Genomic DNA, 25,558 nt, shown 5'->3' with positions numbered 1-25,558 from the left:
AAAAAACTTATGGGGTGAGATAAATACAGTTTAATAGGTACAGCAAAAGCTGTGCACAAGCAAAGCAAAGCAATGAATTCTTTCACCATTTCCCATTGTCAGGGAGGTGGTGAGTCATCTCCAGGAAAGCAGAGATCTATCATGGCTAATGGCAACTTGAGAAGACAAACACCATCACTCCAAATGTCCCCTCATCCTTTTTCTTACCCCTGACATATGCTGAACGTGATGTCATGTGATGTGGGATATCTCTTTGGTCAGCTGGAGTCAGTTGTTCCAGCTGTGTCCCCTCGCAGCTCCTTGCACACTCCCAGCCTGCTCACGGGGTGGATGAGAAGACAAAAGGCCTTGACTTCGTGTAAGCACTGCTTAGTGATAAATAAAGCATCCCCTTGTTACCAGCACTGTGTTTTCAGTACAAATCCAAAACACAGCCCCAAACAAGCAACTGTGAAGAAAATCAATTCTGTCCCAGCCAAAGCCAGCATGCAGTGCAACCAACAACTCCAGCTCATTATGACAATAAAAATTAAAATTAAAAAAGAGGAAAAGAAGAAGAAAAAAGAAGAAGTAATTATCAGAAATATAGGTAAAAAACAGCGATTTTGTTTATCTCAAGCAATAAAGGCAGCCAAAAGGGACCCCAGGGATACCTGAGGGAAGAAACTCTAATGCTAATTGGCATGATTTAAAAAGATGATTCTGTTATTGCCAACAGTCTAATTTAGTCATTATCTCCCCAATGCTGAGGCAATCAAACCTGTGATAATTTTAGTAGATGGATAACAAGGTATGCCTCAGTGTAGAGATGTATATGCGAGAAGGTAGTCTAAAAGAATGTGAAAAGAGTTTTGTAGTAAATACGTTTTGTAGTAAATACTTTTTCTATACCTTTTTTTTGAAATACCACTCTATAACATTACTTGTCTACCGAATGAGCTTTGTTATATTTTATGTGAATAAGTAGTAGCAATTTGTCACAAGGACATAGAAAAGCAGCAAAACCAAATAAAACTACTTATGTCTCCTTAATTTCACCATTTCTGAAATTAAAAGGTTTATATTTTTAGAGAAAAACAAATATTTGCTAGAGGGAAATTGTTGTGTTACTTTTTTCCTCCCTATACTGTCTACTTGCTTTTCAGCAAATGTCTGCGTATTAAAGAACTCTGGTGTTCACCTGGAACTTGCCAAGACTGTAAGAATTGAAAAGCAGATGTACTTACTGAAAGATTTGCTGCAATCCTGTCCTCACACCTGTTCCCTGAGTACACTTCCTGTCCTGAAACTACCCCATCAGTATTATGCATTTTTACTAAACTGTCTGACAGTGTCCTGTAATGTGTTACACCTGCTTTAGTCAACCTTTTTGCTAAATCATATGTTATTCAAAGGGAAAGCACAGGAATGAAAAAAGACAGTGTAAGATAATATATGTAGAGAGAAAAATGTTACTTCCCAGACCTCCCTACTGCCCAAAAGACCTCTCTGTGCATCTTGTATGAAATCATTATCATTGCTTAATTTTTCTTATTAAACTGGCTTTTACCTTTTTCAATAAGTTTGCTAAACTCAAAATAGGTTTGCATAAGGATAGGCTTTGAGAGTGTAGTCTTTAACTTTGGGAAGTCTTTGGAGTGCATCTTGCTCATAAAACACCATGACGCTGAAAGTAGCAGTAACTTTATTCCTATTGAATAAGAGAGTTAGGAACTTGAAACACGAATTTTTTCTTCTTTGCAAGGGTTGTTCATGTCCCATGTGGCCCTTATGCTCCATGCTTTGCTTTACATTTGTCAGGAAGGGGGCAAATACAGGGTCCAATACTGCTGATATTCTGCCACCCCAAAAGAGCATTTCATTATGGTTTGTTTCTTTGACAAAAATGCTGATGCTTTGAAATCAGAACTCTGTCTCAGGGACAGGATTGGATCATTCAAGGAACAAATATCTAAATGAGAAGCGAGGTAGGCAAAAGCTCCAAAGATAAAATGTTGTTTGTTATTCCATGTGGAAATCAGAGATTCATGCTTTATTTTGATTCAAGAAGGTATGAACAAAAAGGTGTATTAATATCTCTGTTTCCAAATTCTTTAAAGGTAAAATTTTGAAAGGTCAATTCCAAAAGTTCTAAGTGGCTTGTTAAATTAGAAAGCCTGAAAAAGGTTGAAGTTTGAAATTAAATGTTTAACATTAACATTATTTTTTTTTACACTCTGTTTTGCACAAAACAGCATAAAAATACTAAAGATGAGCTTTTGAAAGAAATCGTTTTTGCTTAGCTGGTAAGTGCCGAGAGATCTAGCAAATTTGGTAGAATTAATTCACTTCCATGACATTGCTCCAATTTATTCCTCGATGGGATAAATATGCCTTAGAAAATGACACTGCCAGGAAAGGATTAAGACGATTAACTTGCATAAGGAGTCAAATCTCTGACCCCTACTTTGCTTCACCTCTCACTAGTGCCTCAATCCACTGATGGAAAGATGGAAGTGATGACCTTTACAGAGCTGAGCAATGAGTGCTCTTGTATGTAGAACGGCTTTTGAGGAGTTGGGTTTCATGTGGGTCACTCCAGTCACAATTTACTGCTGTATACTTCTAAAACAATTTGCAAAAGGGAAGGTTTTTTATACAGCTTGTTAAAACAAGTGTAAAGGAGTCATTGCCAGACAGGATTCTACACAATGGGAATATTAACAAGCCACCAATCTGTCATTTGCTGTCTGATACTTTTTTTGCTAGTACTCTTAAAGCATAAACTAGTGCTTATTTACAAGGTACAGAATGAACAAGTACCATATGATCCCTCGTTACACACAAATACCTCCAGCTCTTCTTGGGAAGAGTAATGCTACCACAACAAGGAGCCAGTAAGGCAGAAGCCTTGTCCAAGTAGTGGTTTGCCACCTCACCAAAAAGTTTGCCAGTGTGATTTGCTGGTGCCTTCAAAAGTAGTAAGGACAGGATAAGAGTTCTGTAACTGCAAACACAGGCATAAGTGAGGGTTGGATTTCCATGAGACTTCTGGTTCTGGAAGTGTAAAAACATACACAATGTGGATGAAATAACAGCCATTTTAGTAGAAGTTAAAAAAAAAACCACAATTCACAGCTGGATGGCAGCAAAACATTTTTACCCCTTGATGTTAATACATTTTCTGTAGATAGTGTATGTGTAACAGAGGGCCGCAAATAATTATGTGCTTTCTTATAGTGGAACCATGAAATGCTGTCATTGATAAGGGAAACATGTCTGTACCTCATGTAAAGAGGCATTTCTAAATATTTCTCTACTGGCTCTTGTGTAGACTTACATTTTTTTTTTAAGTTTTAAGAAGGGAATGAGCTACGATTTGCATCTAACAATTCTGATATTTGTAACTGTATATCCTGACAACTGCTGAATTTTCTTCTAGAAAACAGTTTCTTACTTCACTGAGAAAATGCATCTGTACTGCTGAGAGAAACATCCATTCTTTGGGACAGGGAATCCCTTGGCCATGCTGCAAGTTCCCTGACATATGGGCCCCTAATGACTGGAAAGCACACCTATCCTACAATAGTTTTGCTTATGCAACTCCTATGTTGTAAAGTGCTCTTTCTTTGGTGAGCTTCTTCCTTTATTTATGTACTCAGAAGAGAGTAATGCTCATGCATTAGTGCTATCACTGCTCACTTGCACCGTGACTTGTGTTCCCAGTCCTAATCTCCAGCTGATGCTTGTTAGCTATGTTAGCTGCACACACCTAATCCTCTATATTAGAATGTAGTAAAGAATGACCGTAATACAGAAACAAAATACTTCCCACCACTAAAGAAAATTCTAAACCTGTTGTTTAAAGTTAAACCATGTTTGTACGTAAACTTTGTCTGCTAATAGGCTTATTTCACTTATTTTATATTGAGTCCCATAGATCAAAAAGCTCAAAGAGAAAGAAATTACATGAGATCACATTGACTTGTAACCATGAACGGTGCACTGCAGCTTTCAGCGCGGGTGGCACCTATACTCTGCAGAGTTTCACATATCTAATCAAAATCCCAGATAGCACACACACTACACTGCCTAGCAGTTTTGTCTTTTCCTGATTGCACTTTGGAATCTGCATATCATATGCAAACATGGAGAATGGGTCACTTATTCACTTTTCAGAAGTACTCTAATCCAAAATAGCCACATTAATGAAATGCCAGGTACACTGGTCCTGTTATTGTTACAAAGAGTTAGGTGATTGTAGGCAAATATGACCTTCTATAAAAACCTGTCTAAATTGTCTTCCTGGAGCTTGTACGGTATTACTGATAATGAAAAAGGCAAGGGAGTGTTTTTGAGGCTTATTTTTTCATAAAAAGTTCTTAATCAGGAAAGAATTAGATCTCATGCTTACGTTATTCTTTGTTCTGTAAAGGCTGTAAGAAATCACTCATATCCTAGATGATAATTTTGAAGGAGAAAATTTACACAGAATAGGACTTCAGAAAACACTTTTTTTCTGGACTGCTATTAAGCAATAGAAATACATGTTGCCTGTTTTTAGCCTCTACCAAAAATACATTAGCATAATACCTTCAAAACATGTGAGGGGCTGTATAGGTATGCAATAATGAGTCTGCTTTGAAAAGTTAAAAATCTGTCTGGATGCCAACAAATAAGAGTCAGAACAATACACTGCACTCAAGGATATACATACTTTTTTATATATTTGCATTTCAAAGTTAAAAAAGTTCATACACTTCAAATATCTGCAATATACATCAAAATTATATTTTTAGAATATCTAAATTACTGCAATTTAATTATTACAGTTAAAATTAAGGATTCTTTCTGGAAGAAATCTAGTTACAACAATGACCTACCCCTTAAATAATGTTTTCTCAACTATTGTCCTCAAGTTGCACCAGGGAAGGTTTAGGATTGGATATTAGGAAAATTTTCATCAAGTGAAGTCAAGCACTGGAACACGCTACCTGAGGAAATAGTGGAGTCACCATGTCTGGAGGTGTTTAGAAGATATGTAAATGTGGCACTTATGGACATCATTAAATGGTGGACTTGTCAGCCCTGGGTAAAGAGATGGACTAAATGATCTTAAATGTGCTTTCCAACCTAAACAGTTCTGTGATTTTACTAATATTTCCTTTGTCGTTATTTTTACAGTGTCTGTAACAGTCAGGGCCTCTACTCTAGGTGTTTAAGCAACACTAGAATTTACATAGTTAATCGTGGTAATTATTGAAGGTGTGTGCTTAAGAAAGCACAGTGCAATAATTGCACAACACATTGCAAAGGCACTGCCAGTGGTAAAACAGTAAGCAAACAAATGGGGCAACAGCCTTGTTATAATGTACTACATTACAAGATGGGAAAGATAAGCCTGAGTGCAAGTAGATAAACAATCCAATACTCCAGTGGGATGTTGTGCATCAGAGACAGAATACAGTGCAGATCCTTCAAGATAAGTGTCATCTGATCATATTTCTTCAGTCTCAGCAGAAAATGAGGAGCAGTACATTAAGCATGCAGATAGACATGCTTCATTTAGAAACTGTTGAATGTCAGCAAGAAATGAATGAGGTAGAAATACGAAAGTCAGAAGAATATGACATTCTCGTGTTCTCCATGTGTTAAAGTAGAAGAAAATCTGACTCTGTGGCTATACTGATCTGAGAAATGTATTTATTTAGATTAAATGCAGTCTTCTGTATATGTGAAAACCTAAATATATTCACAGACCAACTGCACCGTTCTACTGTATGACAGATTAAACCATATCTTTAATACTGAAAATTTCTTAACATTTGATTTTAAAAATTAATTGCAATTACATTTATGAGATGTATTTGGAGGAAGAAACCCACTAGTAATACCTTGGTAGGCCTTTGAATTTTCAGCTGATATTTGTGCTAATCCAATACAACTACATAATATTTTACGGTTTGATGAAATGCAGAGCAAAATGAAAAAAAAATAGAAAGTAATGACAATTCACATTTTCTGTGTCATTTTCTCCGTAAGAGGAAATTTGTGGCTAATAGTTATTAAGGTGACCTGCATATCATAGAATCATAGAATGGTTTGGGTTGGAAAGAACCTTAAAGATCTTTTTAGATCATCATATCCATGGGACCTGATATTTATTGCCAGTAATACAGTGCAGATTATTCTCACATAAAAGGTTAATCATGTGCATAAGTGTTTGCAGGAAGAAGCTATTTAAATGTGCACTGTATGTGCCCCAGTAGCAAACCTTGAAGAGAAATGAGACAGAAAAATTCCATTCTTTAGACCTTGCTGCTTATCTGGCAATTTTTAGCTGTCAGCTCACACAGCCACAGTCTGGAGAACCATCATCAAACAAAGGGAGAGAAATCAGCATTGTAATTATTTGAAATACTTCATATAAAAACTTATAAAATTACTAAGAAGCAGTCATGCCAACATCTTACTGCTAATACATGAGCTGGATCTTCAAGGTTGAATGCACTGTACTCTCAGTGATATCAAAAACAGGACACTGCCGTTTGCCATCGGTTTGGAGAAGAGTTCTTGTGTATCAGCTGTTAACATGACCGTTAACATTCTTGATTGCAAAAACCTTCAGACACTGTTTTCCACCCACTGCCCAAGAAAAAGTGATCACACAGTCCATCCTCACCTGCAACTAGCACTTTCCTCACCTTAATTTCCCACCTGAAAGGTTTTACAGTCCCAAAATTCACCAAGCAAAATACCTTTTTTTTTTGGAAATTAAGTGAAGGAATTCAAAACCACATGTAGAAACATGAGCTGCAAAAGCTAAGCACAGATTGTCTTTGTTTCTTGTAGGTATGATAAGATTTTATGTAAGTATAAGTATTTTCACAGCTTTTCTTATAATCAGATCACAAGTGGAGGATGAATCCTACCTCCTACGTTTCTACCCTTGGAGATCTCGTTTGAAGACTGTCAGGGCAGCAGAAAACAGTAGTATATACCAGGCAAAAATTTTTGATTTCTTAATTGCTGTGCAAGACCCATCTCTCCTGGAACATTGTACAGAAAGTATTCCAGCCTTCAAGTATTTTCCAAATATCTCTGTGTCCTAGTGTTATTGGTTTGTTTGGTCAGGTTTGAAGCCAGTCTTATGATTTTTTTTCTTTTCCAAACTGAGCTACAACTCTCTCTCCACTTCCATACTTGACAGAGGAAGTTGAGTACACTGGTTGATCTATGTAATAAAATATCTAGGTAACACTGTGCCAATCTTTCAAAACACTTCTTGTGAATCTGCATTTGGCAGATAAGGTTTGTTTTCCCTTTGCGTGCACTACCTGAACCACCACAAATACAGGAGAATAACTCCATTGCAGACTCCAGGCACAAACTAGTCTGTGTAAGGCTGAAGGGTCTTAACATAAAAAGACTAAGCCCAGTGCAGCTAGTGGGGATTTTCCTAAGGCATTTACAGCCCTCATCATGCTAATATATTGCAGAACACTTACCAGCTTTATAGGCAGCACACTTTATAGGCAGAACAGAAGTCCCCAGTATAAAAGAAGTTGTCATATAGTTTCTGATAGCGAAAATGAGCTCAACATCAAGCCATTTTTCACACAGCCATGTCCACAAAACTGAACAGCTACACTCACTTTAGATTCAGATACAAAGACCCAAGTCTGTGTTACAAGCTCCACCACAGAAAGCACCTTTCCCCTTTACTTAAACATGAGAAAAAGGAAATCAAAATATCTCAAACAGCTGAAAATGCACAATATGCAATAGGTCTTGCAATTCTAATGTCCTAAAGGTTTCTAGAATAAAAAATCCTTTCTGCTCCACAGTTTTTAGGTAGGAATGCTGATAGGCATTACTGTAAAAAGTTAGCTGAGAAGGACAGCAGCTTTCACTACTCCAGTACTTCAAGGAAACTCCAGTAGTTTCCTTGAAGACTAAATAAATCCAAGAGATTCAGAAGTGAGAGAAACAGATAGCCAGAGCAGAAAATCCAGCATCAATGATGAGGGCTCAGTAAGTGCATCATTGCTTTTGAAAGCAAGACAGGTGTGACACACAATCCAGTCAGCTAGTTTGACATTCAACGAACTTGTGGCAGTGTCAACTTGTTTGAGATATTATCATTAGCTGCCTTTCTAGTGTTAAGCGTATTGCAACTGAACAAAAATAGAACATTTTGAGCAGCTAAGGCTAGCAGACTTGCAATGAAATGGATTAGAACTCATAATCTGCTAAACACATCTGTTTTGACATTGCCTGTTAACAAAGTGTGACCACTTAGCATGTAGCTGTAGTAGCTGAAGAAGAGGTATTTCAGCCATTGGCAAAAATCACAAACCAATAAGTTGAGTGTTTCTAGTCCCCATGTCTATGAAGAAAACCTCTACTTCGGGATATTGTTTGTCATATCAATAAGTCACCAAGTTGGTGCATGCAGTTGTACAAATGCAGCTCTGGCCATCTCTCTGCCTTCCTGTTTTACTTGCACTTAATTTGAGACCTGTTTTTCAATGCAGGGGGTTTTTTGTGTTGATAGAAAACATTTTCAGGGTTGCTGGTGTGACCCTGCAACTGGAAGGGATTGAAGATAAGAAATATGAAGTGAATATGAAACAGATACAGGAAAGCATCAAACAATAAGTGTTGCATTTCAAATAAAGCTGGATATATGACTGAGGCAGGGAAAGTGAAGATATCTTCTATAAGCCTTTTCTGGTTTGATCTGGTCAGGTCATTTCTAAGCATGAGCATGAGGAAGAGAAGTGTTAGGTTAGGGAAGGAAAGAGAGGAGAAAAAACTCCAGGAGGTGTCAGGATCTGTGGGTAATTCTCATTCTATTACTGCCAGACTATAAATCCTGATGACTGGTACACTCCCTCCCCCTTTTTATTTTGTTGCCTTGTTAGATCCTATATTTTATATGAATTTAAAGTAAATAATTTATGTTCCATAGTACATATGTCCCATAGCCATTAGACGATAGATGTAGAAAATGGTTTTATATTGTAATTGCTGATTGAATTCAAAAATTACTTCATGCAAGTAGATCAGTTCAGGTTTTTTGTTACCTTGGGGAACTAAAATAATATTTTTTATAAAATACAGTCTCCTTTAGTTCTCTGCTGTGAATTCGTCTACAGCTTCACTGAAATAAATTTAGATTTGACACCATTTCCTCTGTGGTCTCCTGAAAGACTGGGAAAGGATCCAACCAAATCTAAGATAAAACTACTGAACAAAATATAAGTTCAAGTTTAGCATTATGATTAGGTCAATGTAAAACTGACAGAAACCCAGTATAATGGCAGCCCACAGGTATTAGACCTATGCCAAGAACGTATGCTTGGTAAAGCTGAGGGAGAGGGAAGACACCTAAAAGAATATCCCACTTATACTCTGAGGCACCTAGCCACCAAGTGCTGCAGGAGGTCTTGCTGTCTTGACAGTTGAAAAGTCTGGAAAAATAGTTGCTGTTATGATTCCCCTGCTGAAAATACCAGGATATTCTCCTCAAATAATGTGAGAGAAAGCCCCATTGGCAACTGAAGACGGAAGTAGTCTAATGAAAGAGTCTTTAATTACTTTATATGATATATCTCACCATTTGCAACCAAGTCCAAACAGAGCACTTGCTAAAATGAAGAGAAGGGATAGAAGGGATGTTTGTTTGTTTTCAAAGAAGAATAAAGCTAATAGAAACCTTGGAAGGGCTATGAAGAAAGAAACTATCAGAGAGAGAATTGTAATTGTAGCATAGAAAAAGTGGTTTAATTATTATTTCCCCTCCAACTAACTGGCAGTGAGAGAGTCTGAAATTGAGTATTAACATCCTTAATTTATTTTTTTTAAATTATTGTGGCATTTTGAATTATTGTTTCTATTATCTATAAACATTTTATGAAGTGGGACTTGGATATATATTATACACCTAGTCATTGCATTAGTACATTTAATATTATAAAAAGAAAATTAAAAAAATCAATTATTTCTGGGCAGGGTGTTTCATGACCTTTTTAAGAATCTCTTAGGACTGAAAGTCTGCTGGGACTAAATGTAGCTTTTAGCTCTTCTCCAAGCAGACCTTAGGGCTATTTGAAACTCCGGTTGATCAAATTCCTCTCTAGGCAAGTCTGAGACCTGCTTAGGAGTACACTTGATCTTTCTGCTCCTCTTGATATTATGTCTCTGACTGCAAGCAGTATTAAATTCCCTTTGTAAAATCAATAATGATAAAGGAAGCATGCAAAGCTGCGTCATCTAAGTTTCAACCCATAGAAGCACCCTGTTCTTCTATTTTCCTGTGCATCACTGCCTTAAATCTCAACAGCTTGAAGTGCCTTGTCATTAAGTTATCAATTTGACTCCTTCTGGTTTATGGAGACATGTAAGCTTTGTGAAAAATAAGGTGAAACCTCTAAGGTGAAATTTTTTGTCATGGTGAAGTCCAAGGATCCAAGAATAAATAAAGATTTCTAACTGGGTTTTTAAAGGATTCATTTTGAGACAGAAAATTATCTATATTAAAAAAAAAAAAATTGAGGATGTCCAGGGTGGAAAATTAAAGAGACAGAAGTCAGGCTATAGAGAAAAATGTTTATTTTTAAAGTAAATAGTCATTCTAAGTTTTATGGGTTCTGAGAAATGAATCAAACAATTGATTCTCTGGCTAACTGCAAGTTTTATTATGCCAGTAAACACTAAAAACAGAATTTGTGGAAAAAAGTAAAAATTGGTAATAACTTATTCCTATTTCTGGAAGAGACACTGAAAAAGCTGTCTATTCTCTGTCCACCAGCAAATGGAATGCATAATTTGCTGTTTTTTCTTGGAAGAGATCATCTTTTTGTGACACTTTTGATCAGAACAAATCATCAGACCTCTAAGCCACCTCCTGCTGTGAATGACTAACATTCAGAATTATAACAAAGAAAAAAAAAAGGAAAATTCAGCTTTGGTTTTCATAACTTTACCTTAGCACACGTCCCAGCTTATGTCTTCTTTTATAGTAAGGGCTATATTTTTACACTTACAAATGTCTCATGATTTTGACAGAATCATGACAACCATAATGTGTGCTTTACTCTTCATTATCAATTTGAACACTTTGCAAAGGTGTCAAAAATTTTACTGGATGCTTGTTCAGTATTATAAATAGATGGAAAACAAATCTCAACATTTTTAATACTCTGTTATTTCTTTAAAACAATTGTATTGTCCATGGCTGGTGTAGAGCAGTATCTTTTCACACTTTTCAATATAAATGTATGATAGTTGTATAAATGCATAGCAACTCATAGCTAAAATTATGGTTCTTTGCTTTTTGTTGTTGTTGTTGTTGTTGACTGGTTTTCGTTTGCGTTGGTTTTGGTTTTGTTGAAGCATAATGTTGTGGTGTTGACTTCGTATCCTATAGACAACAACATGGTCCCAGACAGAAGTAATGTAAAAAGCTTCCAATATAACACTATTGCCTCTGTTCAGTACATTAAAAAAATCTTTCAAATATTAAATTTGTTGTAGTATTGTACAATTCATGTATTATGTGTCAGTAATTTATGAGCCCTCGTGTATTAGTGAATATGAAATTCTTTTCAGCTGGGAGTTAAAAACATGAGAACTGTGGTATTCTGCATCACTTTAGCATCCAGAACACTATTACTATATTTAAATTTCAATTAAATGCTTTGGGGCATTAAAAATTACACATATTTTGCCACTAAGATGCACCAAGGCAAATATATGTGTATTAATAGCAACTGGCTCTCAATAGAATCTATCTGTATTGTTTCATTAATTGGATGAAGTGTTAAGCATTGCAAATGGTGATGGATTTTAAAAGCCACCCTAAAATACCAGTAATGTATTGCAAACGGTGACATCTGTCCTTTGGATTTCAATGCGTGTAATCTCTAATGCCCAAAAACATTTAATTGAATTCAGCTCAGCAACCTGTACATACAAATTTTGTACTGGCTGAAGTGCTTGGATGAAACCATTGTTTCGCTTGAATTAAATATCCAAATATTTGTCATTTTGTTGTCAATTTTTTCCCCCAGTTCTTACTAAGTCATACACTGGAAATACTGACTTTATTTACAGGCCTCTTACTGTTTTGTCTATTTCACATGAAATAAAGTGTCATTTCCAAAAGTTTAAAATATTTACACTTGTTGAAATTGGATTTTACTTTATTTTGTGACTTTCTAGAACCACATGCCGTGAATAAAATTGCAATGTTTGTAGTTAAGATGGCATACATGAAAGTACCCATAACATCAGGCTTGGTGTTTGTTCTTGTGGAGGAATAAGAGTAATTCTGTTTTCTAACTTGTGGTTGAGTCACTGCTGTGACTATCAATAGAGAGCTTGTCTAATTATTCTGGGTTGACATGAGGCTTGAGTTTCCCATTATACAGCTGATAGAAATTCACCACAGTAACATTGTAAAAGAGAGGTGCTATTTCTAGTAATTAGTTCTAATCAAATGGTCATTCTCTAAACCAAATATATCTGCTTCTTACAGTATTGCATTCCAGTTGATGAAAAACAGAATTCTGTTTGCTTTTAGTTTGTTTACCTGATCCCACCACCCTGATTTTTGTAAGCATTTGTGAATCAATGGATTTCTTGTTTACAAGCTCTCCTATAGAGCTTGAGTGTAAATCTTCTTATGTGAGTCTTGGGTAAATTATCAGACATTATGCTAAGCATAAGGAATTGACTAATGTTCATTCACACATATATTAAAAATCTCTGAGAAAGTCAAGCTTGTGAGGTCACAAGACTTCGTGTTGAGCAAACCCCACATTAGCCGCAAAAGAGAGAGCCTGTAGCTATGCTAGGTCTTGTGATCAGGGCTTTTTTTTTTTTTTTTTTTTTTTTGAGGGGACCAGCCATTATCACACAGCATTTGCATCTCAGAACTTCATTCTAGCTATGGTATTTTAAGGTTAATCTGTACAGAAATTGAGTTTTCTTCAGCTAATTATTATTCAGTGAATGGCCTGGCTTGGACTGCTGAAGAATCCTTAATTGAGTAGCTTTTTCATTCCAAGTCTTGATGTTGTAAAAAATAAGCACCCAGTTTTGGAGAGAAATTTCAGAAATTTCTTTTCTCAGAACCCAGAACAGGAAGATAGGTTATTCCCAACCTCAACAAGGACTGTACAGTTACTGTTAAGATACATACTTGCAGTGACACAGTTATTGGGGTAATGTTACAGCTTGACTGAGCAATGTACCTGAAGTTTTTGAATTAATTCTTAAATCAGTTCGGTATACTCTAATATATTAACTTGTAACTGGCCTTAATGTTAGAGATGGAATTGGTCCAGAAATTGTTTTGTGCGTATTAGAAGTGACCAGGAGCTTAATGACAATGTTTTGTTTGGTTAGTTTAGCTGTAAAATCCTATTAATTGAAACAGAAATCATAATTGGTTAGTGCCATTATAAGAAGGCTTATGCTGGCAAAGTTGCCTTACCTCCCCAGTGGAGTTCCTGGTCAACAGCAGGAGTGAGAGAGAAACTGGATTTAATGTGTAAGGTTGTGGTCTCCAGCATGAGAAGAGAGTGCCATGGTGATCAGGTTATTCATTTTTTCTGAATTAGTTGTTTTCGGGTTTTCCTGCTGGTGCTGCTCCACTTTGTGTGCCTAATCAAGTATTATTTGAAGAATCAATCATCAGTGTCCCAAGTAACTCCCCTGCCTACTGAATTTATCCTTAATAATTTTATTGAAGGTGGAAGTTCTTCAAAAAGGAACAGACATAATAAATAAGATCCAAATCCAGTCACTTCATCAAATGGAGCATCCACGAATAGGATAACAAAAATGGACTTTGGCCAGCAAGAGCAAACAGGAAATGTTAGTATTTTTCAGAGCATTTTGAAAGCTGGAAATGGCACATTCTCCAATCATCAGGGCAGTGACAGCTGTAGGACGGAAGCAGAGAAGTTGACTCATGTGGAGATAATACTGTATGACACCTGAGATAGCAAAAATTAAAACTGACTCACTTCACCATTGTTCAAAATTATCCATTCAATCAGGATTCCTATGCACTTTTTTGCTGGCACATACTATGCTCCCAACCTTTTCTTTCTTTCTCAGTTTTGTGGGGAGCTTTTGCTGACGCTCATTGATCAAGATTTTTACTCTGCTCTCATGAAACAAAATAGCAGAGAACTTCAATTTCTGGGAACTAAAGCTCAAGGTAATCCACTAAATGGGTTTAGCAAAATGACTACAGGATCCTGGCTGAGCTGCTTCCACAAATAATGACTATAGATTAGATGTCATAATAACAGCTGTCAACAAGCAGTGTGTAAAAGAGTTTTTTTGAAGTCACAATTACTTGACAACCTCTGTTCCCTTCATGTACCAAAACCATGTTTGATGTGCCATCTGTTGCCCTCCCACCTAGCGTTGCCGCTGCTTTGGGCACCGTACATGCTTTCCGCTGCTTGCAAGATGACTCATGCAGTTCAGCAAAGCATATCCTTCAGCTGTGGAAAATGAATAAAAGTGATACCAGCATGCTGGCTACATGGGATGTACTAAAAGTAGAGCCTTTTCAGTACAGCAGGAAGCTGTTTACCTTTGCATTTGGGATTGGTCTTAGCAGGAGGTTGGAAGTGACCACTCCATGATAGCTTTAGTGTCTAATTGGCCTTTGCTATCCTGACAAAGTTGATCTCAGTGAGAATAATTAATCTTTCACCCAGTTAGATATTGACTGGGTAGTTGAAGCTTAGAGACATCATATAGAATTGCTGAGTCACCAAAAAATTGGCACAGAAGGAAGCAAGATGAGAAAGGATAGAGGTCATCTAAAGCCATCAGTGCAAGACCAAGCAGAGAAAGAAAATAGTACATTCCTTTTCTTTCCTTACAGTGTACCTGAACAAAGTATTTTCTAAATAACAATCTAAAGTATTGGGTTGATTAAGATGTAGTATATTGTTGGTACAAAGAAATGAAACATGAGCAATTCAGATCTATATGGACCCTGTGAGACTGAAGGAGCTACCAGCTAAGAATCAACAAGGCTGGAGCTGCTGTTGACTGGTAAAGGAGAAATCACTCCCCAGGAGTTCTCAGCAACTCCCTAGAAGTTTCTCATGAGAAGTCTTCAACTTTCTCACCGGACACCGGAGATGTACCTGAAAACAGTCAGGATGATTTCACCAAAACACTGAACTTGTGAGATATGGATTATAACCAATTAGAATTTTTAGTTTGATGGTGTGAGGTTCAATTTAGCCAATAGAACGTAGCCTTAACCCTATATAAGCCGTGTGCAGTGTGTAATAAAGGTCTTTCACTATAAACCATAATGGCTTGTTGTGTGAAGTCCTTTTCCTCTGCGTAAAATTGTTTACTTTAGTATATGGAGAAAAAATACTATTTCCTCTGCTTAGAAGGCAGATGTCTAACTAAAAAAGAAACATGATTTTCCTGGCTTAAAAAATTATAAGATAGTTACCTAAAAATAGGTAGCCTGTAGGATGATTTTTAAAGAAAAGTATAAAAACCCTGTTACATCACTAGTAAGATATTTTCTTGCTGTTACTTCTCTCTGCCTTAAAGTCCATAATTTCAAGTATTTTAAATTACATATAAATCAAGAAATCCAGTACTCTGATAATGCTTAATGTGCATGAGGATACACATTTTAACAGTGCAATAAGCAATGTTGATTCAGGCAATTCTTCTCAAAAAGCAAATGCAAGAGTAAAAGTCTCTCAACTGTTGTTTCTTGTGCTTCCCATGTTTCAGTCTTAAATGAGGAAAGCTATTTCTGGGTGTGGTTATTACTATTTTGGGCCCCAGTTACATCTCAGATTTTTAACTTTTCATAAGCCAGTGGGACACCCATACAGATTTAAAAGCAAGAAATAAAATTGAAGAGGTTGAGTCAAGGAAGAATTATCTACTTTCTACTCTTCTAGAATCTGAACACATCTAGAAGTCCCCGCTTGTACCTGTGGAAATTTGGATGGAAATTTAGTCAAAAGTTTTCTAAGATAACCCTACTGTCTGAGTAAATAGGATTTTATATACCCAGAGTTTCAGAAAAAGCACCTTAATAAATAAAATAAAATAAAATAAAATAAAATAAAATAAAATAAAATAACATAAAATAAATAAAATAAAATAAAATTTTAAAATAAAATAAAATTTTAAAAAGTCATTCATAAACATATATGACAGAAAGGTTTTAGTTTAATCAGTAATTTAATGGAATTACTTCTCTTCTTCATAGATAATATATTATTAAGTTGACTCAGAAGTCAGGACTGATCCTAAACTGAGACTTTTCATTTTGAACTGTTTTCAGTTTTCATTTCTATATTATTTTTATTTAAATTTCTTTTATTTTTAGTAACTGAAAAATTAGGGTTTTTTTAAATCAGATCTTACTTTCAACATGAATATATTTTTGTTTGATTAAAAATAATTAAATTATTAAGTAAAAATTGATTTTCAATTTTTCCTGTGATTTGCCAGCAAAGCACAAAGGTACTTTTTGCCAAGCTCCAGTCACAAAATATTTAGTGCATCCTAAAGAAATGGTACATGATTTTTACTTTTTAATAAATTTGGATCTGAATGTAATAATGTTTATATTTCCAGGCAAGCAGCTCCAACAGCTGAAGTGTATGTAAAACACTATTATGAGGCATAGATACTTTTGTCTTTTCCTCATTTGAAAGTCATGGTCTTGCTGGCTCTACTAACACGAACAATTTACCAGGCAATAATAGGTTTGGTTAGAGGTGGGTCAGAGGAAGGAGGAAAGGTTTGATTCTCACACGTTTGATTTTATTTTTACTTTTATTTTAAACTATTAAAAGATTCTTTTTAGTGGACTGATGAAATGGTTAAACCTTTAGGACTGACTCTCTCAATTCAGCAAGTACGCATAACATATAGGGGTAGCTGCATCATGGATTCATGTATTTTATATGTAAAAGTCTTACAGTCTCCATAAAGTAAGACATAATCATAAGATAGCATTAACAACAGATAACTGTAAAAATTCAACTAAAGCAGTAATGACAAAAGAAAATACAGTGCTATGCAGAGTTCAGCTATTTGTTTATAGCATCTTCTGTTCTACTTTTCTATGTTGTGACTAAAAAAGCTTCTAAAATGTGCTAGTTATTTTAAAACCATCCAACTAAGAAAAAATATTTTGTTGAGAACTCAAAAGTTTGTCCAGGTTATCCAGGGTTCATATGTTGCTCATGAAAATTAAACTTTATATCAGATATTTTTAAAACTCTTAGCAACACCTATTCTTTACCTTTTTGTATAAGCTTCCTTGAACATTTTGTTAAAGTTTCACAACTTGCTCCTTGCTCCCTTTTGCGGTTTATTGTTTCTCTGTGAATTTACAAATTAGGGTTTGAAACATTGGAGTTTGGGATTTCTCTAGGGTATGATTGAAGAAAGTCATGTTACTTTCCAAACTCCTCCCCATGGACATTCCAGCAACTTGTTGCCATTGCAGCTTCACATCTTCCTTTACTTTAAAAAACAAAAAATTATTTTTAGAGTTGCACACTACTAAAGTAAAGAAAAAAATGTGCTAGAAGATAAAAGTTAGAAACCTATGGCCATGTCAAAACTAATAAATCTCCATCATAGAACTAATCTTTTGCTATTTCTCCCCTGAAGCAGTAGACTGTGATCTCACTGTGCTTTATAAGCTAAGAAAGGTCAAGCCAGGCTCCCTAGTCTTTGGATGAATGAAATCCTAAGAACTTGTCTGTGCTTAGGATGATGCTGATTAAGTTAGTGCAGAGACAAACAAGATCTAGCTCAAACAGTTTGAATTTACTTTTCACAGCTGTTTATTGCTGCTTCTCTAGGTAGTCATTACAGCCCCTGCAGATGAAGCCCAATAACAGCTTGTGGGAATCCTCCCCCTCTGTTTCAGGGCAAATCACCTGTATTAAGTCACTGTGGAAGATGGCTCAGGCCAACCCAAATGATGACTCATTAGTGCAGCTCAGTATAGGGATAATGAGGAATAGCTATTAATCCTCAGAGCTAAAGCTACTAATACTACCATCAAAGTGAGTACTTTATTGTTCTTGATGCTATGGAAAAGTAATGGCTGGAAGAAGTCCTAGAGCATTCCAAGTTGTATAGGGAGGTACGATTCTTCTTTTTGAGAGCTCTTGCCCTTTAAAACTAGATGATGAAAATTTTGTGTAGTTTAACAGTATGAGATGTCACAGTCATTCAAACAGTGTAATGTTCTTCAGGTTAAAAGAATACGTCCTTTCTTTTGACTTCAAAACAACAAAGTGAAATGGAAAATATTTTAGGTAAAATTAAAATGTCTTAATTGCTCTTACTTTGGTTTTGTTATTATTTTCCCCATGAAAATGAAAAGTAATGCTGTTTAATAAAAATAATCAATTGAGCTTTTTTCTTTAAAAATAACTAAATTTATTTTACATATTTTTTGTCCATCAAATTTGGACTAAAATACAGTTTGTATTTTGCTTTCTTTGGGAAATATCTTGCTTTACATAAATGGAACAAATTATTTATTTCTTTCACAGTACTGCATGCTGTTGATGAATTCTGTTAGATATAATCCTCATGATCAAAGATATTTATGTTGCTAAATAAAAGGGACCCAGGAAACCAGCCAGAACATTCAACCCCTCTTCATCCACACCATTTATTTTTAGGGCAGTCTTCTGATCTGTTTTGGACCTTTTTAATTAGTTCCCTCTGATAACCTTTAGTGCTGTGAACACAAGACTTATGAGAAACTACTGGTTTCTTTTTCTTTCCTTTTCAAGCACTGATATTTCAAGATAACTGACAGAAGTTATACAATCAATTTATTAGACTATTTGTGCATCTGTTTATTAAAGTTTAGCCATTCCTTATCATACAGTTTTTAATTATCTTTTTTTCCTGGAGTTTCCTGAAAATCCTCTCTTTCTTGTGACATCCATTACCTCTTAACTTGGGGAATTACTACTTGCAGAGAACAAAAAGAGGAAGTGAAGCATTTCCTTGGATAATTTGTGTGGGGCCAGGGACAGATGATAGCTCTTTTGACTCTCAGAGATGAAGGAGTATATGTAATCTTTGCAGTAATATCTTTACTTATTATTTATTATCTGAGACAGACACCACACCTCTGGCAAATGACAGATTGAATTGCTCCAGTACCATCTTTCTTCTGGCCATTGCTGAAGGGCACATATTTATTTCATCCCAGGCTATTTTTGTCACTGCTTCCTATGCAAGGAAACTAGAAAAAGATATCTGATAAGTTTCTCCCACATGATCTCAAAGAAGACTACAAGACAACCCTTGGAGGGATTCTTAATTCTATTTGTAATGACTGAATTGCAACTTCTTAATTACTTAATGGTGCATCTACATACATATTTGTGAGCAAATATATATGCATGCACATACAAAGATCCGTGCTTATATCTGAGAAGCTGCATTGATATCAGGGAAATAGATGTTTTGTAGTAGGTATGGTCCCTTTTCTTCTTAACAATCTAAAAAAATAACTATCAACAGCAGCATATGGTTAATACTGGCATTCAATTAATGATTTAGTTTGAAGATTAGGTTTCAGCAAAAAATTCTGTTAATTTATTCTTATTTCTCTCAGACTGGGAGAGGACTTGCAGTAGTCTGTGAATGATTTTGTTCTTTTATTTTAGGGCACTGATGAGCAGCAGCTCCATGATCTGCCTGTGTGGAAAGGCTCATATTAATTGTGATTCATAAACGTTATCCTCCTGTTGTGCTATTTTAGAGCAACACTCAATCCAGGTAATTATGGTCCATTGCATCTGCTGCAAGCAGACACTCTATAAATCCTTCAGCCAAGGTGGTCTTTTCAGGCTGAAAATAATGTGCAGATCCTCAGAAAGGATTTATATTCAAGGTGCATTTGATAGGAGTGTTTTCCAGTTTTTCGTTTCTCAGAACTGACGACAAACCAAACTAGTTGGTTATTCCCCACCGATGCTGTTCCAGTGATAGGATGATTGATAATCTGTGATTAATTTAGAGTCACTTGTATGCTAGTACTAGGCAGTTTTGACAACCTTACTTTCAGTATTGATTTCTTGTATAATTTACAAAAAAGAGGAATAGCAGAGATGATGACGCTTGGAAAGTTGTTTGCATTCCTCCATCCACCTCCACATCAGAACAATTCCCGTGATGTAAAGTTCCTTTGAATCATCCTCTGTCTTTCATCGATGATAGATTTAAATTCAGTTAAAAAAAAAAATCTTTCAGCAATGTATTAACTAGTGTCTGTCCCAGCAACTTAATGTACTAGTGGTATTATGGTTTTATGAGGTCTCACAGTCTCAAAGTCTGATACATCAAGGTATGTTTAGCTTTGTTATACATTCAAATGAAAGCCATTTTTGGTCATCATCACTAAGGAAGTACATGATGCCATTCAAAAAACAAATGTACATCATGGTCATGTTTTAGAAATAGCAGTTTTTCCTTTTCCTGGAAAAACACATAGTGTGAAAATCAGGTTTTTATTTTTAAAAGTACAGTTTCTATTGAAATCAATAGCATTATTATGGCTGAAAAAGTGTAAATTGGTAATATATCAGGGTGTACTGTTGGAGCATGGGAAAATTCATCTGATGGGGATGAAGGATGATAAAACTTGTAGTGGAGAATACAGGATATCATTTTAGGTAATACCTTATATTTGGAAGCACCAGAGAAACAGTTTGGAGGGTTAGTGAGGCCTAAAGAGATCAGCCTTCAGAACATGGGAAAAAATAGTGAGTCAATTATAGCAAGGAAATGTTCCTCTCTGCTAATTGTGATAAATGACTGCTTTAATAGTGGGTTAATCTTCCCTGACATCTTCAAAACTGTGAAAATTTTTTAAGCAAATTGAAAAAAAATTAATGGTGAAAATTAAACTAATTCATTTCCCTTTCTTACTACTGGAATCATCAAAATGTAAGCTATGTTAATCATTGTGCAAAAATGATTCCCTTTTGGGAAATTTGCTAAAATATTTTTATTTAATTATTCATTTTAATTTGAATAATGAAATTATTTACACAATGCTACATAATAACAAATGGAAAAAACCTGTAACATAATAAGAAAAGAATGGACATCATTTTGACCGAAGAACAAACAAATGTGCTGCTGATAATACTAAAAACAAGGAGCTCATTTTCTGGTTTTAGCTGAGAGGCTTTTTTAATTCTTAAACTGCCCTGTGGGACATAAAAAGAACACAGGAATAAACTAGTTTGGAGTAGTTTGATTGATTGTTTGGATTTTTTTTGTCACTAGGTATCAAGCCAAATGTATTAGTACCTATATCCTGCTGTTTTGCTAATATGCATCAAACTATATTCCATATACTACAGCACACCATATCACACAAACACCAGGAAAACATGCAGCTGTGTTTACAAAATGAAATCAAAATGTGATCTGTAAAGCAACCATCCAAACCCATTGCAGTAGAGATACATTTAATGGGATCGGTAGAGCTGACATTTTCAGGAAGAAAAGTGATACACTTCCACCAAAGATGCAATATATGCAAAAATACCCATCTCACAATGGGTGTGTTTTGTGACTGTTTTAGATTAAAATTTCTTTTCACAATTCTTGATCAAACTGAAGGCATCAAGCACTCAGCCTTGGCGGGAAGGACTGCTGCCTAGTACAAAGGCTATGTACAAAGTAGGCTGCTACAGGTATGGGAAGGACCCATCTCAATAGCTAATTGCAGGAGGGTCGTAATAGAGTTTTGTGATTATGAGTCTCTCACAAGTACAAGAGTTTTAATTCTTTCCTAGATGAGAATTTACCTGCTGCTTTCACCAACGTACGCATCTCCACACATCCTGCTCTACTCCATGCTGATGTGCCCTCACCATGAGTACTGTGTGCAGTTTTGGGCTCCATAATATAAGAAAGATGTTAAGCTCTTAGAGAGCATCCAAAGGAGGGCAACAAAGATGGTGAAAGGTCTAGAAAGGAAGCCGTATGAGGAGTGGCTGAGGTCCCTTGGTCTGTTCAGCCTGGAGAAGAGGAGGGGAGACCTCATTAGCAGTCTACAACTTCCTCATGAGTGGAAGCAGAGGGGCAGGCACTGATCTCTTCTCTGTGGTGACCAGTGGTAGAGGACCCAAGAGAACATCACATGAAGCTGTTTCAGGGAAGATTTAAGTTAGATATTTGGAAAAGATTCTTTACCCATAGGATGGTTGGGCACTGGAACAGGCTTCCTAGGGAAGTGGACACAGAACCAAACCGGTGAGAGTTCAAGAAGCATTTGGACAATGCTCCTAGTCACGTGGTGTGATTCTTGAGGTTGTCCTGTGCAGGGTCAGGAGTTAGACCTTGATGATCCTTGTGAGTCCTTTTCAACTCAGGATATCCTGTGATTTCAGGGTTTCAGCTGACTAAGGCTGTTCCTTTTGTCTGTATGGCACAAAGGGAGCATATGCTACAATATTGCCCACTTCATTTGAAAATATTGTGATGGGTTCTTGTGTTATGATGGTAAATAAGGGCATATTTTATTCACATTTTGCTGTTCATTATCTGTAATATCAACTATAAGTCTCTCATCCCACCACCTTTTGCTGTCCGGCATGGTTATAAATAGAACAGCACTACAAGATAGTGCAAACAGTAGGGAAACTTTTCAAGGGACCAGACTTAGACTGTCCTTATTTTAGAAGTACTTTACTCATAGGAATCCTTAATATCTTCATTGATGCTCTGAAGCCTAAGTTTATTCCATGTAGTTTAGACATCTGACCAAAATACAGAAGACAGAAAACCTTTTCCTTAGAATCCCACAAAGTCAATGAGGAGAAGGTGATGCATTTTCTGTAATTCAGATCTCATATTTCAACAGATTGCAGAAAAATCCATATTGTACAAGAAGTCTACAGGAGTTATGTTCTTCATTTAAACTCCTAAAAGGAAGGTATGTGAGTCTGGTAGCACTGTACATTGATCTATTTTGAAGACCCATATGTATACAATAACTGAAATACTTTGTAGAACTTAATTGACGGTACACCTAATCATACTGGACATGATTTGTGTTAAAATTCCAAAGAAGCAGGCATATCTCTATGCCTCACAAATTATCCTGAAGAAATTTACATGTATGTTTAGTCAAACAATGTATGACGGCCTTGAAAGTATCACAACTGAGTAGATCACTAACAGAAAGGTCTGTGAAAAAAGTGTATGTCAAACTTTGCAGAAAAAGTGACTTAAATCAGTGAAATTGTACTTTATGTTGTAGGGTGTTCATGGAATTCATGAAGACATGAGCAACCTGGTAATTTTCAAGTCAAAACTGACATTTTTCTAGTTAGTATCTGTTACCCTCGCAGCTGAATTTCTATTTTATCACCTCCTGCTTTGGAGTGCTAGGCAGCTGGGTAAGGGATTTGCACAGGCATAGGAAAAGAAAGTGACCACAACAGCATGAAAATCCCAGGCAGGGAATTTCATTACAATGTTAGCTTATATTTAGTGCTGTTCCAGAATGTTTTTATTTTAGTTACTCCTACTGTATTTTGTATTAAAACAAAGGAAAGGGAAATGACAACATTTAATAGGTAGATGGGACTGACAGGAAGTTTAAGGAGGCTTTTGTCTTCAATATGAGTCCAGCAGCCAAAGTACTCATAGATTAACATATTTACCAGGATATGCAAGTAGAAGTCCATCTGATGGCCCAGTAATGAAATGACATGCAATATTCTGTGACTGCCCTCAATTACCCTATGCAAAGCAAGAATTAATTACTAGCATTGAAAAAATTCACCTTTGTCCCTCATTTCAGGCACTCATTTATACTGAGTGTTTCTTAGGCAATAATAATAGAGGTCCATGTACTTGATAGCTGGCTTTTTTCTTTTAATGGAGCTGATCCTCTTACATGATAACTATAGTCTAATCAATCAGTGGCTGAAGTAAGCATTAAGGCATAGAGAGCATTTTAAATGCTGAACTCACCCATGTAATGTTTGGCACTTTGTTGTCCAAGATTGTAGTACACAGGATGGTTAATTTGATCCATTTGTTTTGCAACAAGGACTGCCACCACCAAGTTATTTTAATGTAATGTTATAAATCAACTTGAAGGCTGCATAAAAAAATAAATAAATAAGCCAAATAAAACCAACATAGAGATTCATCACATTTTGTCTGTTTTCCCTTGTTGAATTAAGAGATGCATTTCTAAAAGAAAAACAATGTTAAATGATTATTACCCTAGACTCCCATTGATTCCCAGGTTGCCAATGTAGTATTATATTGGTGGAAGGAACAATCTCCTTGCATGTGATTTTAAAATATATTTTTCTGTACATTATTAGTACAAGTCTAGTCATAAATGGAGTGCCAGAACCAAAAATTTAAACAGAAATTCCTCCAAAAAAGGTTAAGTTATGAGAATAATTACATTTCTTCATATAATTTTTATTTTTCAATTAGTTTTACCTTGTATTCAGGTCTTATTTAACAGGTAGAAGTGATTCTGTAGTAATAAAAGAGTCTCATGATACAAAAGAATGGGCACTACCATCTTTATTTGGTTTTATGCATTTTCTTTCAAATAAAAAAGGCTCAGGAGGTGTGTATCCATACGGTTATTGGTAATTCCAAGCTGCACTAAGACTTCTTTTGTACATACTCTGCTATAACAGTCAGGTGCAAGCCAGGGCTGAAGACAAGTGTGTGAAGACCAAAGGTAGTGAGTTGGAAATCAATTCTAGTGTCTCAGTAACTTTGAAATTTCCATTGCCCAGTGTCAGCTGGGGAGTGCTGATAGCGAACTTCTGGTGAAGTGAGAGCAGCTTCCGAAGTCAGTTGTTCGAATTAACCTGCTTGACTCTGCTGTGAAAGGTACTGTAAATACTCATTCACTCAGAAAAGAGTGGGAGAACGTTTCAAAAGCTCTCTTTGCTCTTTCAACAAAAATCCTAGGAAAGACATCTCTCATCTATGTAGCGACTCTAATGTATTGGCAGTATCTGAAAGAGTTATTCCAACTTCCCTTATAGAAAGAGAATAGGCATTTCTAGAGTGCTGTTCCCTTCATTTCCTAGGTAGAGATCTGGTACAAACCACTTTAATAGCTCTGTATAAGTTCCCTCTTCTCACTACTACAAGCAAAGGTGGTTTAGAAAACTAAATTTGTTGTAGATGTCCACAGAGATTCACAGGTGGATGAGGAAAATCCTTTCTCCAATAAGGGACTTAAGAGTGCTTTGATACAATTTGGTGCTAAATCAAACTGGTTATTTTGAGTGATCACTGAAGATTTAGGAAGTTGATCCAAGCCATTTCCAATAGTTAGAAGGTTTCAACTGAGAAGAATTTAAAATAAGTTGTTTGCCTTTGCACTGAAGGGAACTGAAATATCTCACACAGCAGCTGTAGACATGAAATGCTTAAGAAAGCATCTTCCACCAAGAAAGCAGTATTTGACAGTAACAGAGTGGGTGAGCATCCACATCAATTTGGC

At 35.9% G+C, this 25,558-nt stretch overlaps 1 protein-coding gene across 1 annotated transcript in view; it reads left to right on the top strand.

Annotated features, from left to right (window-relative positions):
- GPC6 (glypican 6) overlaps positions 1-25,558 on the top strand; it is an 801,791-nt gene that overhangs the window by 363,436 nt on the left and 412,797 nt on the right. The gene's annotated exons all lie outside the window — the stretch shown is intronic.

Source organism: Pithys albifrons, chromosome 1 (genome assembly GCF_047495875.1).
Source record: "Pithys albifrons albifrons isolate INPA30051 chromosome 1, PitAlb_v1, whole genome shotgun sequence".
In the NCBI taxonomy this organism is placed as follows: domain Eukaryota; kingdom Metazoa; phylum Chordata; class Aves; order Passeriformes; family Thamnophilidae; genus Pithys; species Pithys albifrons.
This window is presented reverse-complemented; position numbering and strand designations above follow the sequence as displayed.